This window comes from Pteropus vampyrus, unplaced genomic scaffold (genome assembly GCF_000151845.1).
Source record: "Pteropus vampyrus isolate Shadow unplaced genomic scaffold, Pvam_2.0 Scaffold2, whole genome shotgun sequence".
In the NCBI taxonomy this organism is placed as follows: domain Eukaryota; kingdom Metazoa; phylum Chordata; class Mammalia; order Chiroptera; family Pteropodidae; genus Pteropus; species Pteropus vampyrus.
In genome coordinates, this window is record NW_011888783.1 from 25,981 (window position 1) to 46,376 (window position 20,396).

At 37.2% G+C, this 20,396-nt stretch overlaps 1 protein-coding gene across 1 annotated transcript in view; it reads right to left on the reverse strand.

Annotated features, from left to right (window-relative positions):
* LOC105291791 (zinc transporter ZIP10-like) overlaps positions 1-2,202 on the reverse strand; it is a gene marked incomplete at its 3' end in the record, with an annotated part of 27,758 nt that extends 25,556 nt beyond the window's left edge. The window contains exon 1 of the mRNA XM_023528401.1: positions 1,953-2,202. The remainder of the gene's footprint in view (positions 1-1,952) is intronic.
* Between the last annotated feature and the right edge of the window lie 18,194 nt (positions 2,203-20,396).

The following is a 20,396-nucleotide window of genomic DNA, read 5'->3' on the forward strand; positions in this document are numbered from 1 at the left end:
TTGGTTTCTGTTGCAATTCTATTGATTTCATACATTTAAAGACATTATTCTGAGGTTCGTCACACAAGTTTGTCTCTCCAGTAAAACACTATTTTATTTTCTTCATACCACTATCACTGATACCATGTATCTCTCTCCCTCTACCGGAATTTAGCCAGGTAGGGATGTGGGTTGTCTGGTTTGGACTCCCAAGATCTTGAACAAGTGACAGACTCATAAGATATTCGAAATTTGTAGAACAGGAAGTCCCAATAATATAAAACAGTACACGAGTTCTTAAGGCTTTCAATTGCATTACAAAAATTAACTACATTCAAAATTCGCCACTTTTTCCAATATCTTGCCTTGTTCTTAACTATATAGAATTTAGATAAGCATACAAATGAAATGTAAACCTGTCACATGAGTTTTGCTCCATCAAGAATGACTCAGTTAAGGTGAAACTGGAGTACTTATTAGCGTAAGACATTAAATGAAAGTTAAAAAAAAAAAAAAGACAGCAAAACCTACAATCTTTTTAAAAAATTACGTGCTTTAATGTCACTCTTCATTACTTAAAACAGGGACTTGAGTGAACGACCCTTCCAACTGAAGACTTAGGATTCTGCTGATATTTCTTCCTCGTGCCCAGCTCATAAGGACAGGCCATGTGGACAGGCTCCCCACGTGAACATTTCTTTACAGAAGCCACAGGAAGACCTTCAACGTCACTTGTTCCCCGCGCCCTCCAAAGGCCCCTTTCTTAGCTGGGGCACTCAGGGGTCCAAAGGGAGAAGCATAAGGGGTTGAGCAGATCCCGCTACCCGGTGAGGGGAGCCGCAAGAGCTCCCCGACATACTCTCCCAGCCGGGCCCCACACCGCTCTCCGCCCCAGGGCCTTCAGGAACAAAGCCCGGGCTGCGGCGCCACCTCCCTGCCCACCCGGTCTCTAACACTGACCCAGCCCCACGGAACCCTCAGCTCCAGGGACCCCAGCAGGCTTCAATGTGAACTCCCTTGCGCCCCACCTCGGCTTTTCGGTTGGTCAGAAGAAAACCCCCCACGAGGTCTCCCACGAGGCCTCCCGCGCGGTCCCAGCACCGGCACCACCGTCCGTTAGCCTCCGGGTGCCGGAACTGCGGCGCCCAGGCTCCATCCCTGGGTCTCCTCGCCCGATCCCATAACAGACCCAAGGGAAGGGCCCGAGAACAACCCGGGGCGTTCGACCCCACCCCAGCCTGACCCCTCCAAGACCAGACTGCACATCCTCCCACCCTCAGCCCCCATGGCCGCCCGCGCGCAGCCCCCTAACCGCCGCCGCCCGCCCGTCGGTCACTCTCTCCACGCGCGGCTCCCCGGACTGCATAAGAGACTAAATCGGAGCCCGGTGCTGCACGCGGGGCGGAGGCTGCCCGGCCGCCAAACCCGCGGCAGCCGAGAGCGCACACGAGGAGCCGCCGCGCCCCACGCGCAGCCCCACGCGCTTTGCTCCGGCTTCGCGGCTGCCACGGACTGCAGCAGCTGCGGGAACCCCAGCGCCAGGATCCCCGAGGGACGCAGCCACGACTCCCAGGTTCCAGTCTCCCTTTCTAATCGCAACCCCCCAACCCCCGCCGCCGCCGTCCCGGGACTCGCAGTATCCGCAGCGCTTGGGGCCGGTTCTGGGGGAGGGAATGTAAACAAATCGGGGTTTTATAGTTACCTCACACTCGAGTGCCGTGTGCATCTCCTCTCCGCTCGGTACCAAACCCCGGCTGCACCAAATCGTGTATTCACCAAAGCTGGCTGCGCTAACTGCGTCGCGGAAGCCCGCACGTCAGACACCACACTACGCTAGCGGCGTACAAGGCCCACTCAGGTCCCTGCGCAGCCGCACCCGGTCCGCCTAATGGGTGCTACGTTCTAGGCGTACACGCACCACCCAGCCATTCACTAGGGTAACGCAACTTGCGTAGGGGAACCGCACCACTCGCGGATTCCACGCGGACAGTCGGAGCAAGAGTTAATTCGAGTGTACGCAAATTGCGGAGCCCCGTGGCTCCACGCTAGTTTTGTTCCAAGAAAGAACGCCGTGGGGGAGTTGGGGCGGCTTCTAACGCATGCGTGGAGCGCTCTTTACCACTCCTTTTCTCCCGGCTTTGGTCGTCGGTTGCTGCGGCCTGGGGAGGCGGATGAGTAATGAGCGCGCTAAGCACAACGCTTTAACCAAAAGGTTTCAGATTGATAAATTAGGATGTTTATCTGTACAGGAGTTAAACATCTACGTTAATTTAACTCCTCTCCTTTGTTAAAGTAAGCTTTCAGTCTTAGGGCAAAAAGGAACATTTGTTTAGTGCTAAGTGCGAGGTCTTTTGCATAGTTCTCTCTCCACTCCCGCCGCCCCCACAATTTATTCTAAAGTGCACTTCCTGCGGGCCTTCCAAACCTAAAAGAAAAAGTTGGGTCCATTGAGCATTGCACGCCCTTGGATAATTCTTGAGGCTTTCGCTAACTTTCCAAGGCTTTCCACCACCTTCTACTGCTTAACTCGTTATTTCTTAACACCCAACAAACGGCAAAAACTCCGGATCCAGCCAAGAAATTCCATGGACTCCTGCCTACGTCGTGCTCATTCTTGCTCCCATTCCTTTGCTCACACCATACCTGAAACCTGAATTGCCTCCTACCCTCTTAAGCAATTCACAACCCGTACTTTCTTAAAAGATGGCTCTGGACACCTTCCCTTTGCTCATTACTCTGCTTCCTGTCACTTATTTCAATCTCCACGGTGAGGCTTATCCATATTGTCTGGTGTGCCTGTTCCTGTATTCAGCCAGAATTTCTAATAGCGTTCTGGGGGTACCTTGCAGAGTGCATAAAACCATGATAAATAGTAATAGCAAGATAATAGCAAGATTTGCTATGCGTCAGGTACTTATTAAGAGCTTTATATATATGTTCATTTCATCCTCATAACACAGTAAGGTGGGTATTATCCTATCAGGAAACTGTGGCATAAGAAGTTAAGTAACTTGCCTAAGATCACAGAACAGGTAGGGAGGAGAGTTGAGATCAAACCCAGTTAGTATAGCTACATATTCTTGCTATTCTGCATATTTACCGTCCTGAAGGAAGGTTGTGTTGTTTCTGTTTTGTATCTCTACAAAGAACATCTTTTAGGTGTTTATAAAAGCCTACTCTACTGACTGCCAGGATACTAAGCTTGTTATATCTATGGAAAAGCCTCATTCCTGGCGGTTTCCACAGCTGCTATTAGGCAAAAGAAGGCCTGAGGTGTAGAGGAATGAGATCAAGTCATAATCCTAGTTTCAAGTCTAACCATTGTCACTAACTGGGAGACAATGAGCACGGTCTTAAGATTCACAGATAAATTAAGGAAACTGCTTTAATTTATTGTAAAGTCCTTGGATTTAATAAAATCAGAACTAGAGTCATTAGATGTCATAAAATCAATATAGTATGCATCCTACATACCAATATAGTACATCTTTTGGGTCCAAAACACAAAAAGCTTCCAAATTACCCTGATATTTTAAGGCTCATAATTTTATCAAACATATTATCAGCATCCTTAAAATATATGCAGGATCTTCTAAATATCAATAAGATGTAGTATTTATAGTTGTCATATTTTAGGGTGCCCACAATGCCTTTTAGTTATGTATGCACAAGGCTAACATTCCACTGGTACAGGTACAGCCGAACTCATTGATCAGGTGTTGAAATATTTCAATGCAAGTTAGTCAACATCTGCAGCTCTGAACGGAACTCCCCCATGATTCCTGCCCTTGCACCAGCCCTTTCTCTCAGGATTCCCCAGACCACCCACATTTCAGGAACTTAAAAGGTTAATGCCTGGCTAAGAAGGAAACTTGCAGGATCCATTTCTTATCAAAGGCCTCCATTCTAATTGTTTAGTGCCTATGCTTTACTAATTGTTACATATTTTTAATACTATCCCTGCATAAAACTATAGGGTAAGCTACTTGAAGATAGACCATGTCTCTTACCACTTCTTTTATACACTCACTCAAACATTCATATATGATCAAGTATATTCACACTGTTAAGGCAGGGCTTAACAGAAAGAAAATTACCAGGTAAGGGAAATGAGCTGCAAACGAGTATACGAATTTTCCTATTGGGAAAAAGAAATCTCAGAAAATGACTTGCAGCCTTATTCAAAATCACCTGCTGAGTTAAACAATGGAGAGTACAGCAAAAATAGCACTATAATATATTTCTTATTTTTACTAGTTTTATATACAAGGAATGTGTAAGGGTAAGGAATTTCTAATATGTTAGAATCATAGAACTTTCTGAAAGGGTCAGACATTTTTTTCTAGCCATCTCATTTGATTCATAAAGAAGCTCATCTGAACTATAAAAACAATGTATGTGATTTGCAATTCCTAGGGGGACGAGAGAATATTGAATTATGTGTAAATGGTTTACCTTTTATTCATTTTGCTTATTCACACTGCTTCAGTCAAAATTTTATTTTGTGTATCTAAAACTTTAAGCATGATCAATCTACCTTTTTGAGGCATGATATAATAAGTCTAAGGCCTTATTATGCCCCTCAGGATTAGAAAAGAAGCTGCTAAAATAAGTAAAGGAAATAAGAACCACACTTCATACCTCAATCTTTAGTTGTAACTAAAGTCTAGGTCATAACTTAGTTTTTCCTCTAGTAAAGGAGAAAATTGTCATTCACAGCAAATTTAAGAACCTTTCATTAAATTTATAAAGAACATGACTGATTCTAAGAAATCAGATCTTTCAAAGTCAATTGTTCTTTTCATGAATCAAGATTAGTAATAACCAAAGATAAAGAAACTTCCTTAAATTCATGTTCATTTTAAACTGATTTTTACATGGCCAAAATAGTTTGGTTCAGAGAAGGTTATGCTTAGAGGCAAGAGTACAAGGAAGACTAAATTATATTGATATATAGCCCTAAGGTGGAGGTACTAATTACCAGAAACAGCTGTTAAAGAATTGGGAAAAGAAGACCTCAAAAATACATTATAAATATAGGCCTCAAAATTAACAACTGATTATTTACTTTTAGAGACTATGTACTTCAGCCTAGATATTAAGATTAAGGCCCCCAGATCCAGATCTGAAGCCAGAGAAATGCAAAAGATTCTTTGAAGGCCTGTGGTACTGTGTGATATGTAACATGTCAAGCCCGTGGTCAGTATGGGAAGTGGGGCAGTCTTTTTCTGATCCCTTGAGAAATTATGGCTCCACCATAATTTTATGGATCCACTCACTTAAAGACTTGCCATTCCCAAAATTAAGATAAATAGCCCCGAGAGCTTGTATGGATGTTCACATTAGAGGAGTCCTTTCTAAGAAGTAGGACTCATGTAATTGACAAGTCCATTCTCCTCCACAAAGCCCACCACTTCGAAGAGAGTACACAATGGCAGGTAGAGATGAACCAATCCCACCCTGGTGAGAGTCAAATTTGACTGATGTGCCTCTCAAGTGAGACCATTCGGAGTTGGTTGGCCTATGCAACAAAATGAGTTTCACGCTATCTGCAGAAACAAAAATAAATTGGAAAAATGAAACAATTAAAACAACAATTCAAGCAACTCTCTACTTATGATAGAAAAATTAACTTCCAAATGATTTGTCTAGATGATGCTATTATTAGACTACCCAGATTCCTTGGTTTAATTCCTTGTACTACAAACAAAAGGCCTTTAGCATTAAACATTCCTACTGGAAGAAATAATAATGGAGAGGCTTAAAGACTCTGATTCACCATGATAAGCCCTTTCAAAAATAGAAATGAGAACTAAACTAGGAAAAAGAGGAAGGCCCACTCAGAAGAATGAAAAAATGCAAGAAGCTCCGAGCTAGAGCTAGGATAACCAGCAGACCACACATTTACCTATATGTTGGTGCCAGGAACACTTCTTGCCCTAAACCTACTATATTGTGCTTGTCAATCCCTGGAATTCCACATTTAGAACTTCAATCCTGGGTCTTGAAATCAAAGAGATTTTGACCCTGAGGGAAGTCACTATCATTTTATTATGTATTTATACTTCTGTGAGAGTATATCTTTTCAGGGTTTTTGTGAAGAGGAAGTTTTAAGAAGGGAGAAAGCATGATTATCTAGATTCCTAACAGTAGTGCGGTATAAAGAGACAGAAAGAAAACTACACAAATAAGTAATTTCTCAATCTGGCTTCTAACCAGCCTTGTTCACTTATAGAATACTAAAATGCAAAACAAAACAAACAAATAAACAAACAAAAACAATAGGCTTGGTAAGCAGCCATTTGAACAAGTCATGGGGCCTAGATGCCAACAGGTAGCCATTTTGGATCTTCTGGAACTCTGGAGACACAGCAGAAATCAACTTTCCAAAACAAACCCTAGCTTCTAGTTTAAAGGAATAAAAAAGAAAGGAACATAAATATCCACACGAATACTGGAAATTTGAAGAGTATTTGTAGATGGTTACACTTTAAGGAAAATTATCAACATGGAAATGAATTAGCAATAAGTTACGTAAATATTTTTAAAAACAGGTTCATTTACTTAACTGGTTAAAATTAACTCATTTTTTAAATTCATTTTAAAATGTCATCACATGAGAGCAAATTTCAAATCTTGCCTAGGGCTTCCAAGATAATTAATAATGAGACCCACTTCACAACTGACATGAAAACATTCAAGTATGTGTTTTAAAGTCAAGACACACTTGGTTTATCTTAACAAATATTGCTTACCTTTATTTATTAAAAATTTGACAGCAATGATGAAGCAAAATTCTATATATTAGGGAAGGCAATAAATAAACTGTCAAAACAAAGAGTAGTTTGTAGGGATTTCCGAATTTTTCTCTCACTGTTTCTAAGCTCAAATCATATTTTATTTTCACTAGAATAAATCACTTTTACTTTCTTAGAATCCCATATACCACCTCTTTTTACCAGCACACATCTTTAGAAAAGTTTTAGAAACTTCCTAATGTTTTTTTGAAGAATGATTCTGGCAGCACCCAATAGTAAGCAACTACTATGCTTGGGTTTTTTTCTTGTAGATGATCTCATCTACAGTCTCCGATGATTTCATTACCCTCAAGTTTCATTCCAATTATAATGACAGCTGCTTTCTCTAAGCAGTTATGTTTCACAGTCTTTTTTCCCACCCTGAACACAAGAAGGTAATATGGTTTAAAATGTGCCAGGCATCATTTAAAATGCTTTAAATATGGTAGCTCATTTTATTTCTATGACAGCCCTGCAAGGTAGATATTATTGTGCCCATTTCATAGATGAAGAAAACTGAAGTGGTTACATAAATGTGGCAGAGCCAGGACCCCAGTCCAGACAGTCTGGTTCTAATTAATTCTTACATTACCTTACCTCTTATATCAAGTTCTCCATTTTTGTGAGAATAGCTACATCGCTTTCTGCAAAAGTTGGTAATTAAAGACAAAAATCTATAGAACCATAAACTTCTCAGTCCATAAATGTTGCAGTTCAATGGACATCTTAAATGTAATAAAGAACAGAATAAAAATATTTCAAGATACTTATAATGTGAACATTTTTTTTTTTACTTTATCTTCAGCTTGACTAGCTTTGAATCAATTCCAAGGGAGATGTTTACTCCACAGTCTCTTAAATCGAAAGCTTTCCCCTCTTTATAGTGATTTGATGTAGTTGTTCAAATATTTATTTATATCAGTAAGGTTGTGCGAAAAATTAGGCAGAATGAAGTATGTGTTAATGACTTTGATCACAGTCATGTAAATATGAGCTACTAATGTGCTAATCAATGAAGAATTGGTCAGGTGCAGGCTAATATATACCAGCACATTAAAAGTGCAATTCATTTAGGAGATTAAAGATTCATCTCAGTGCTTAGATTTATATGAATTTACACTCTCTACAAGTCCATGTGTGACGTAATAGTGGATAGGCAGAAATTGTTGGACTTGATAAGTGTCAAAGAGACAATCAAATTGGAACCCCAACTGTATTAACTTACTAGCTGTGGACTTGAAAGACCCTTCTTAACCTGATTATTCAGCTTTGTTTTAAATACCTATAGAATGAGCAATACTTTGCAGGATTTTGTTTAATTTCTATTTTTCCCAATGTAATACATTAACGTTAGCTTTAAAATTCAAATAGAAATACATGGCACAACGTGAATTAATCTTGAAAACATTATGCTAAGTGAAATAAGTCAGACACAAAAACACAAATATTTTATGATTCCATTGATACAGACACCTAGAATAGGTAAATTCATAAAGACAAAGGGTACTAAAACAGAGGTTACCAGAAACTGTGGGGTTGTGAGGTGTGAGGAAACGGTTAAAGGAGAGAGAGAATGGAGAGTTGATGTTTAGTGGATATAGAGTTTCTATTTGGGTTAATGAAAAAATTAGAAATGGGAAGTTATGATGGCTACACAACATTGTGAATGTACTTAATGCCAATGAATTGTGTAATTAAAATTAGTTAAAATGGTAAGTTTTATGCATATTTTACTGCAACAAAAATATGATTAAATCCATTCAATTAATTTATTGTATCTGAGATACCAGCAAAAAAGCAAAAATTGTAAATTCATTCATTCATCTTCATCTACTGTTAAATATGAGTAATAAAGCCTCTTTGCTAGAGTATTTAAAAATGACTGAAATGGTACATTTATTTATGGATATTAAACCACAATTTTAAAAATCAAATAAAATAGAAACAGCAGTCTAACACCAACTCCAGGACCTACCTCCTCAGAACAAAACCTTCAGTTATTTTAGTTTCTATTCCAGGGATTTATCCACATAGTTTATTTTATTTTATTTATTTTTTATTTTTATTGTTTTAATGCCTACAGCACCTGGTATTCCTAGGTGGTCTCCTATCCAAGTACTAACCAGGCCTGACTCTGCTTAGCTTCCGAGATCAGACAAGATTGGACATGTTCACGGTGGCATGGTCATAGACTATCTCCATATTTTAAAGTGATATGCTTATCCAGCTATTTCATCAATTTTAGATATCTGCTATTGACTCTCAATAAGAAAGATTAGGATTTTACTCAGATATATACATTTATAATCTAGAAGACTGGGGAATCTGCTTCTAACATAGATTTTCTAATATCCTCATTTCCAGGCCTATCTTTCACCTCCTTTCATGAAGCCACAGTGCTTTCAATTCTCAAGTGTTTCTGGGGTGCTAGAGCACCAGTGAGCTTCCTTCTCCCTGCCATTCTCATCCCCAGGGACTAAGTTTCTTGAGGGATTATTCACCATCGCTTTCCATCTTCCAAAAGTGTTTATTACTCTTGCCCACTACATTCTCTGTCTTTATAGCTATACCTTTGTTATTTCTTTACTACTATGTTTTTAAGTTTTAATGAAGGGGGAAGAAGAGGGAGAAGGGAAATATACTTGCTAAATTTTCAAATCTCTTTTAATAAACTAAGGACTAAATTGTTTTTGCCAACAAAAATGTTCTGATTGAAATTTCAGCTATGTTTAGAAATGAAGCTCTAACACTCCTATTTGTATTTCATTTTATTTGAATTTTTATATTATGTAGCACTCCATATTCATAGTGGAAGCAAAGCACATCTTTTAAATATTTACTGCATTTGTGCAATATCTAAACTGATACTCTACATTATGAAATAATAGATTTGGTGACTGGTAATCAGTCGGTTCTAGATTAACCTGGTAATGGGAGTGGTGTTGAGGAGTAAAAAGGAGATAACAGCTAATATGAAATTACTGTAACAATGAAGTTCTGATAAGCTCTTCTTTATCAGAGCTAGATGAATTGACTTTTGGACTAACCATGGTCAAGTGATGGTAGAATCTTACTAGTTTGGGGCTGGGAAGGCAAGCTCTGCCAATTATGCATGATTGGCCAATAGAGGACAGGTAAGAAGAAGACTAAGAAATTCAGATTCAACGTCCCAATTTCTTTTCCTTTCTTATTTCCCTCATCCAACCACAACCTATGACAGGTTGGCACTTTTTTCAAACCATTAGTAATTAGGTATAATTTTTCTGCAAAATGGTTTATCCATTACCATAATTAGTTGAAAAGATGATAGAATGACTGAATATCGTTTGACTAATTTGAATATATAAGCACAATATTATTTAATAACTATATTCTATGAAGCATGTACAGAGATCCTGTGGTTTTACATTATTGAGTCAACCCCCACAATAGAAATGAAATAAGGATGGACAGACTCAGAAGATGGGCATGCATCTCTTAGTATTGCCTAAGTGAACATCCATTTATGCACTCTGCTTTCTCTTTCCTCACTTTTATAGCCAAAATTCTTTAAAAAAAAAAAAAAACTGTTTTACACACTCACTCAACCCACTTTTACAACTCACCTATTGAAACTAGGCTTCATCCCACCAGGTCATACAAATTGCCATCAATGGCCCGAGTTACTAAATCAAATGGTCATTTTCAAATAGAATTTTATTTGATTTCTCTGCTCCTTTTAAGGCAGTACACCACTTCCTCCTTCAAATACTCTGGAATTTAATGGGTTTATTGGTAGCTTTAAGAAGACACATTTAGGACACACAGCTTGAGAAGTAGCCAAAGGGTGGTGCCTTTTTCCCATGCTGACTGCCCCATCAAGTAAGGTACCTGCCTAGCCATCCCACCTCCAGACTTGCTCCCCTTTGAGGTAAGAATCCAGCTCCCCCTCCTCTTTCATGACAGATAACACTCTGCTGATTTTTCATTAACCTCTCTAGTGGCTCTTTTCCTTTCTTCTTCAAGGGCTTTTGTTATCTACACTTCCATATGTGTAGGCAGTTTCTCCTTATTTATCATTCTACACCAGTGTTTGTAAAGGAGTGCTTTAAAGGAACCACTTGGATCAGCATCAGAGTTTCTAGGGGTTCTTAGTAAAAGTGCAATTTTCAGCCCTCACCCTAATGAGCAGGCATCTTGGGGATAAAGACCAAAACTCTGCATTTTAAACCACCTCCTACGTAATTCTTATAAAAAACTCAGGATTGAGAATTACTATTCTACATACTCATCCTAGGTAATTTTATCCAACTGCATGGTATGGTGTCAGTTACTATTTATATGTTGATGACATCTCTCTGTTTTTAGATATGAACATACCACTTGATGTCTCAACTCTTATAATTTTGGATGTCCCAAACTAAATACCTCACCTCCCAATCCTTTCATTCTTCCTCTTGTTTCTCTCAGTTCTCAAAATGGTTCTACTGTACTCCCAGGAAGGGGGAACCAGCAGAATGAGGTAGTCATTCTAGTCTCTTTTCTCAGTTCCCTCTCTCCTTCTAACTCTTAACTCCTACTTTTCACCACACCCAAGTCACTCCCCTCCTTAAAAGTATTATCATATATTGCCTAGAACTAGTTGGCTTCTGGTCAAGCCCACCACCAATCCATCTTCCACAGTGAAAGCTTAAGTATAGGTTATTCCCATGCATAAGCTTGTCAAAACCTCCCATTCCCTTGGGTTAAATAACTTCACCAACAAACAATACCTACCTAATCTGCTCCCATATTATCTCTGTAGATTTATCTCATTACTTTACTCTGCAACTATACAGTCTAATATAGTACCCACTAGCCACATGTGCCTACTGAGCACTTGAAATGTGGTTAATCCAAATTGAGACATGCTGTAAGTGTAATTCACACATTGGATTTCTTAAATGTGGTGCAAAATATGTAAAAATGTCTACTAACTTTTCATATTACATGCTGAGGTGAAATGATTTTAAATATTGGGATAAATAAAAATATTATTAAAATCAATTTTACTTGACTGTTTTTACTTTCATAATGTGACCACTAAAATTTTTTAATTACATGGGAGGTTCTACATTATACTTCTACTGGGCGATGCAGGTCTAGAATTCTATGGTCTAGCCATACTGAAAAACTTGTTACTCCTCAACTATTATGCTTTTTCCTGCTTAAAGTGCCTCCTCTCCTCTGCACCCCTTCCTTAATCTGATTACCTCCAACTTGTCCTTCAGGATGTAGTTTGGTTTCACTCTGAGGAGCTTCCCTGACTCTACCAGACCAATTCTGGGTTAGCTGTATCTCCTATATGCTCGCACATACAGCACAAAGCTTGTAGTGGACTACACTTGTAGTTTACTTGTCTGCCCCCAATCTATGTCGCCTATACTCACCAACTGCTTGTTAGCAAGACTATGACTCATTCATTGTAGTATCCTCAGCATCTATCACATTATTTGGTGCAAAGTAGATATGGAGTAAATATTAGTAGAATGGACGCTGAAAATGACTTCCTGGACCCAAACCATAAACATGGCTGCCGACAGTATGTGTGGGGGGAGTTATGAATCAATATTGCCTCTTCATCCTTAATCTGTCCATACTCTATCAAACAACACCTTGAACCCTCTCTCTTGCTTCTTTTGTCCGCTGTAAAAATTTAAAACTTCATCAAGTTAATTCAAATGAAGAAATGATCAGAGAACAAAATGAAAACAATTTGTCTTCTAAATATTTTTAATTGCTTTACTGATAGAAGATAGTCACTGTGAGAAAAATTACCTATTCGCTGGAAAACATTTTTATAGCATTTCTAAAGATCAAGTCTTTGCAGGAATTTAAATGAGACCTAAAATCAAGTCATTTTCTCTATAATCCTACACTGCTGGCATTCACAGAGAAGTTTTAAGAACATCAACAATTCTGGCATACTCACTTTGTAATTAACATTTATCACATTACTCTGTTAAAAGAAAAATATAGTGTATGAGAAAAATGAAAGCAGTAAGAACAGACAGTAACTATTTTCTCAGTCTCATCAGGTATAAATTTTAAGTGGCGTCCTCAGTGTTCACCCAACGATCACTCTGGGTTTTATGGTTTTATTTTTTTAATGCTTTGAGGCTTTTTATGACATAGCCAGAACTTTTATCTGTTTGTGTTTTTATGAGATTAAAATGTCTAGAGGACTTATAAAGCCAAATCATAAGCCTCGCCTTGATCTGAGGCACTACTTAACTGTTTTTCTGCTTCCATTGCTTCGCCACTTCTCCACACACTGTTATGCCTGTGCTCCCCACTCTGGTGCAGTGGATCACCCAAAAGTCGTCACTGAATGGGGTATGTAAAAGAGACACAGAAGCTACTGAAAGAACTCCCAGTGGCTGAAACAAGTCGAGCAACAAAATTAATATAGTTTTAGATTACAACTCAAGGTATAAAATAAATATTCAGGAGTCCATTCTGATATAAATAAATGACTTAATAAATTTAAAAATTGGGAGAATGGGCAAATATCTCATGCAAAAGAATTCCAAATAATTTATGTAGGTACTCTATCCTTGAGGAGGAGGAGCATAAGTCCCCATTTTACATGTAGGCTATATATAGTGACTTCTTTTCAATGAGTACAATATGGGAAGAGCGGGAAAAGGAGTAATTTACAGTGGGGAAACCTGACACTCATTTAGCCAGGTGATCAAGGTCAACATCAACAGTGATAAAATCTGTTGATAGTATGTGCCTTCAATATAGTATGATTAAGATGACAGTTTACCTCTGTGGTCTTCCTCCCTAAAATCCACAACCCCAGTAGAATCCTAAGAAAAACATGAGGATTATTCTACAAAATACCTGACCAGTACTCCTCAAACAGTCATGGTTATCAAAACAAGGAAAACTTGAGAAACTGTCACAGCCAAGATGATCCCAAGAAGATATGACATCTAAATGTAATGTGATAACCTGGATGGGATTGGGAACAGAAAAAGGACAGAGGTAAAACTAAGGAAATCTGAAAAAACTATGGACTTAAGTTAACAATAGTGTAGCAATGTTGGTTCATTAATTTTAACAAATATGGCATGCCAAAGTAAGATGTTAATAGGAGAAACAGGATGTTGGGTGTGTAAGAACTCTACCATCTACAATTTTTCTGTATGTCTAAAACTGTTATGAAAATAGTTTATTTTTTAAAGTCATCATTAATTTCTTATTTGCCAAATCTTACTGCCTTTTCACAATTTTCATCTTGCATGGTAAAGTTGTGAAAAACTTTCTTCCTTTAGCATCTTTAATAATACCTTCTTTGTTTTCTTCCTGCCTAATACTCTTTTCCAGTCTCCAGTACTGGATTCCTCTTCTTACCATCCCTTAGGTGACACTTCTTAAGTTTCTATCTTTGACTGCCTTGTCTTATCAATTTATCTCTCAGGGGAGAAAAAAATCTTACCAATTCCCACAGCTTCAACTATGACCTTATTTTGAATACTCCAAGATCTGTATTCTAACCCAATTTCTTTTTTAAAGGTCAGACCATATTATAACTGCCTAGGGACATGTCTCCCTGCAGACTTCCAAGGATATTAAACTCAGTATGTCTAAACGAGAAACCCTCATTGTAAATCCTAATCTTGTGACTCCTATTGTGTCCTTAATCATGGTTACGAGCATTATGATTTCCCCAGTCACCTAACAGTTTCCTTGCATATACCCATGACTATTTTCTTTATCACCATTATCCTCTCTGATTTCATACTAATATTGTTTGATTCTATTTTTACCTGCTCCCTTTACCGTCACGCATTAATTATCCTGAATAATCACCAATCCATCAATCAAAACAGCCTTGGTTGACTTGTGGAGCCAGGGGGTGAGCCAAGATATAGCTGAGACCTCCAGTTCTGGTATGAGGCAGTGGTATGCAATGTCAGTATTTTGTGTACTCTGGAAAAGAAACAAACATCCCCAGCAAAGAACACCATTGCTTTTGGGGTCAGACCAGAGAGAGGCTCAATGAGCATGAAGGCAACTAACTTCCTCTATCCATTTTTTGTGTGCAGCTTTTGAAGAAAACTTTCCCCTAGAATCTGGCAGCTCAGGAGCATTGCAGTATGAGGTAGGTCCCTGTCCCTGAGATATACGATACGAGAACCCCTTGCCAACGTTCCCAAAGACAGATCGCAGTTTGCTGATTGCTCCATGCCCCTGGAAAAATTCTCCTTTGGCTTAACTGGCAGATCATTACTGTCTAATCAAGCAATTAACCACTCTGTTAATAGAATTCAGATTTTATTGAGACAACATAAAATCATGTACACAGAAGTGGTGAAAGCTAAGGCCCAAATGGCAAATCTTTGATTGGTCTAAATCAGGTAGTTGCAAACTTTTTGGTTTCGGGAACCTTTTACAATCAAACTATTGAGGATTGAAAAGGACATTTTTTTATGTGAGTCATATCTATCAATATTTACCATCTCGGTAACTAAATTTTTTAAAAAATAATAACTATTTAAAATAGAAACAACAAACCTATTACATATTAATAGAAATAACTACATTTTTCAAAATAAGAAAAAAATTTTTGAGAAGTCTGGCTTAATAGAAAACGTTAATAGATTCCCAGATCTGCTTCTGCTTCTGAAGTACATTAAGAAAATTCTGCCTCATATAAATAAGTAGTTGAAAAAAGAAGTATTTTAATAGACTTCAGATAATTTTGGATATTCTTTTTTGATACTACACTAAAACTAAAAAATTGGTAGTTCCTCTTAGGAAAGGTTAATTACAATGTGGACTATGAAAACAGATCAGTGAAACTTTGTAGTCAGTTACCCTTAAATCTTTCAGTCTGTTTTGGTCTTTGAATGGATCTATTACCCATGACTGACTTTGTAACATGCATATGTCATTGGGAAAATATTGGTTCACTGAGTTACACAGATCTTTCAAATACTGATTTCACCACAGCATATCAAAAAATCATTTTTGTTAATATTACCACCAACATCATCAGAAAAATATTTAACTCCCAGGAAGCTGTCAAGCTCACAGTAGTGGATACAAGTTATCCAGCATTCTAATTTTCACCTGAAAGCTTGAATTTTGTCATTTGCAACAAATATTATCAGTTGTTTTCCTTGAAGTGACAGTCACTTTGTTTATTTTCAAGAAAATGTCTGCAAAATACCCGAGTCTGAATAATCATACTTTGTCAGTCTTACAGATTAAAAAAAAAAAAAAAAGTGTTTCATGAAAAAAGCAACCATTTCAGCTCATAATTCAATCATACAATGTGAGACAGAAATAACAAAAGCATTTCAGTATGGACCAGAAAACAGCAATAATAATAACAACAAACTTTACGTAAGTGCTTGGCAGGTAAGAATACAATGACTACTACATTTTGAAGCCACAGCCTTTATTTGTGATAAACAACAGGGAGCATTACCTCACCATTCCTGCTTTTACACTACCAAAGGAGTGAAAAAGGCCAAATAACATCTTAGCATTATTAAGGAAAACAATTTCAACCTTGTGAACTCCCTGAAAGAATCTCCAGGTTCTCAGGTTCCATAAACCACTGCTGAGTTTAGCCAATGTGATATTCCATTTCATTTACCAATTAGTTCTTGATTATCTTCGTGACATAATTCTGGCCAATAAGCCAAAGGGGCCTCTGGGAAAAGTTTCTTCCTTCTAAGAAGATATATGGAAGCAGAAATTTCATTTTTCTGCCTCTGAACTTGTCATCTACCCGGGAAACCTAGAAGTAACCTGCCCAAAAGGACAAACAACACACTGAATTTGGAAAAGTGGAAAAATGGAAAATATCTGAGAAAAGTGTTTAATCACTGAATTACCCAACTTCTAAACTGCCCTATCTCTAGAATTTTTGTTATGTGAGATAATAATTTTACTTAATAAATGACTTTTAGACAGATTTTCCCCCCTTAAAGTCAAAATCATCTTTACTTATACACAAATCTTAGACTTCCTGTCAATTTATCATTGATCGCCATTCCCGACTCCCTGAAATGAGCAAGCAAAAGAAAATTACAAGCCATTTAATAGTAGCTGGAAAGAGGCATACCAAACCGAACAACTAGAACAGGTGGCTTATATGGAGGCAGTAAAGAGTTCTTTTCAAAATAAAATATAGCAGGTTCTTGAATAATGTCATTTTGCTTAACTTCCTTTCATTATAATGTATATGAGATGCCTTAGAAACTTAACTCTTGTTTATATCAATTAGCCTATGGTAAAATTGGTTTCATTATACATCGTTTTGCTTAGTCACAGAACCTATCGTTGACATTACATGAGGACTTCCCGTAGGCCTGTCTTTTGATACCTGCACTTGTGGGGTTCAAGATTTCTAATCAGTTTTTTCTAAACTTTCACACAGTGTGTTCGAGAAGGGAAAATACTTAAATCAAAGGAATAAAGAGAAACAAACTGGTTTCGTAGATAGAAAAAATGTATTTTTTTATTTTGCCTATCTACTTCCCCTCTGTGTGGAAAAGCAGAAACACGGTTCACAGCTATCTGTGCTTTGCAAGATCAGAGTTCCTGCCGTTACAAGGAGGATCTACTCCACTGTGTAAAGAATGACTTTAGTAAAACAACAATCTCATTCTGTAAAAGTCAACATTCGACTCCTCTAATGTACAATAATTCTATCCTAAATGACAAAGATATGTCTTGAGCTCAAACATTAAATACGATTGAATTACATATTTTAATTTAGACTAGTTCTGGAATGCGTAGATGTTAGCACATCAAGATCTATTATTTTAGAGGTTTCAAAATACAGAGGTGTTATCTTTTTATCACCAGATGAAGAGTAGAAATGAGTCTAGATTCCTAAAAGAACTGGATGAAACCATGAATCTTAATTCATATCAGCAGATTGAGTACTACAACGGTTTAAAAGGAAGCAGAATGAGAGCTGAGGACCTTTCTTTGTACTTGACACTACTACTAAAATTCAACTTCACTGAAAATATGTTGATAAGAACAACAAACCATTGAGCTACTTTGGGCATAGCTTATCTCAAATCAAAAGCATGATAAAATTCCTCTTGTCTAATATCAAAGCAAATATAGAGAATGCAGATCTCTAAAATTCTTGAGCAGAGAGCCTAAGTAATTAAAATTTATGGTACCCAAATTAAGAGTCACAGCCATTGTATGATGGAGCAGCTTCAGTAATTGATCTTATAATTCAGTAGTAATTGTGCAATTTTCCGTCTCATATCATAAATATAATCGAGTTGTTTTGTCCTTTATAGTTTATAAACATTGATCAGTATACCCGTAAAATTTTACATCATTTTCTACCTTAGAATGTAGTAAAAATCATCTTGTGGTGATAGCAATACTTGTTGCAAATGGACATAGATGTTATATGCTGGTAAAAGTCACAAATTTAGATTACTCTCAGAAACTATTTTTCAGAAACATTTCCAAATCAAAGAGCCAGCAAAGATTAACCTATTTTCATTTAATAACATGTTTGTTTTTTTAACCATCCTGTAGCACTAACAGAAACAAGATATCAGCAACTTTTGAGTAAATTATGGTTAAATGAATTAAATTACAATTCATCTGGCAATTTGGTCTCATTTTTTAAAGAAGAAAAATAATTTATTTAAACTTTGAAGTAATATTATTGAGGATACTGTTAAATATATATATATATTTTCCTAAGCAGCTATACAGCTTGGGGCTAAGATATGTTTGGTGTTTTAATTAGAGATTGAATTTTTTAATTGGAGATTCTATTTAACATCTTAAATATAGATAGCAAGTGAAATAACTAGTTCAATTCTTCCAGCAATAGTGTGGAACTATTTCTTTTCCAAATTGTCCCTTTTAGTCAGGTACCACAGGGGAAAATTAATTTCACGTTACTGGTAGCCTTGTTAGCCAGCCATCAGAAAAGGAGTTTTGCCAAGTCATTTGCAAAATGTAAGTGCAAAGCACTTGCCGTGACATACTCTGGAATATATTAGGTGAAAGTGTTTCCACCAGTCTGAGACTGACATTCTCAGTCTGTGGCTCCATAGCTGTGGTTGTATTCAGACACAGATGCTGATTTTGAATTCACTGGTGCTATTGTAGTAATGCAGGCCAAAGATGCTTGTGTAGAAACAATATCAAGAGTATTAACAAATTTGAGATATATTTTGGGGGAGAATTGATGAGACTTGCTGTAGCATGGATAAAAGAGACGGGGGTGTCAAGGATACCTCTTGAATTTCTATTATAAATAACTATATAGATGGAGGTATTTTTTTTTTCTTATTGAGACAGAAGACTGGAGGAGGGACAGATTTGGAGGTGGAGGTGGGGATGAAGACTTAATAGTTTGAGCTATTTTAAGTTTGAGATTCCTAAGAGATGTCTCAGTGGAGATGCCATGTCAGTAATGGAATATCCAGGTCAAGTTCCAAAGAGAAGTGTGAATCAGATAACAAATTTTGGAGTTGTCATTATTCAGATGATACTTGAAACCATAGACTGGATAAAATTGCTCAAGAATAATTGAGTAGAAAGCAAAGAAGCTCTGGGAACTCTGCCTGGAAAACTTGAGGAATTGTCCTACCCTATTTTTACTAGACTAACTTCTTATACATTTAGATCTCTACTTAATTTTTACGTTTTTCAGAATACTTTTCCTGACCCCTTAGTCTAAATTAGACCACTCCTGCTCCAACATGTCCTCATCCTTTTTATTCAAAGTGCTTATCACAATTTGAATGAATTATTTGTGATTATTTATTTTGTATTTGTCTCTTCACTAGAATATATATTTCATGAGAGCAGAGGTCATTTGCTTCCATTTGTATCCCCAGTGCCTAGCACAGTATTAAGTAAACACTAAGTATTAAGTAATGGGTTAAAGTAGATGTGGAGTGGATATTGATTTAATGTAAGATGAGCCTGTTAAGATGATAACAATTTAGGAATTGTTAAATATATATACATATATAACAATTTAAGACATTAATCAATCATTTTGAACTTTCTAAGAGAAGAGTAAATTAAATAGCAAAAGATTCAAGCATTTTAGTTTGTTATTTTACTCTCTGTGTAGGATATGTGATATATGGATGTTTATAGAGAGCTTTATATGTTTAAAGTACTAATAATTCATCAACTGTACAAGTGTTCTATCATAAACTCTTAGAGTTTAGAGACTGTATTATTCATCTATATCTCTCCCCACGGTTCTCTTATGTATGATGAATAGTTCATAAATATTTATTGTTTCAGTGTATGCTTTAATTGTTGCAATAAAACATTTAATTATGTATCAATTATAACTTTAGTAAAAAAGGTGGTTGTGCCATTGATTTTGCTGACATTTTGCTGATCTTACTCAAAGTGCCCATCTTTGTAAATGTTCCTTATACCAGAAGTTTATTTCTAAAGTTTAATAAAGTTCTGACTCACAGAGAGATTTCATCCACAAGAAACTTAAAGTTGTGTTAGGTCTGCAAAATTTGATATTGACAATGATCTGCTTCTGTCTTTGGCATTACTATCTCTCTCTAAGATAACCAGTGTTTTTTCACTGCCCGCTTTGATATCTAGAAAATT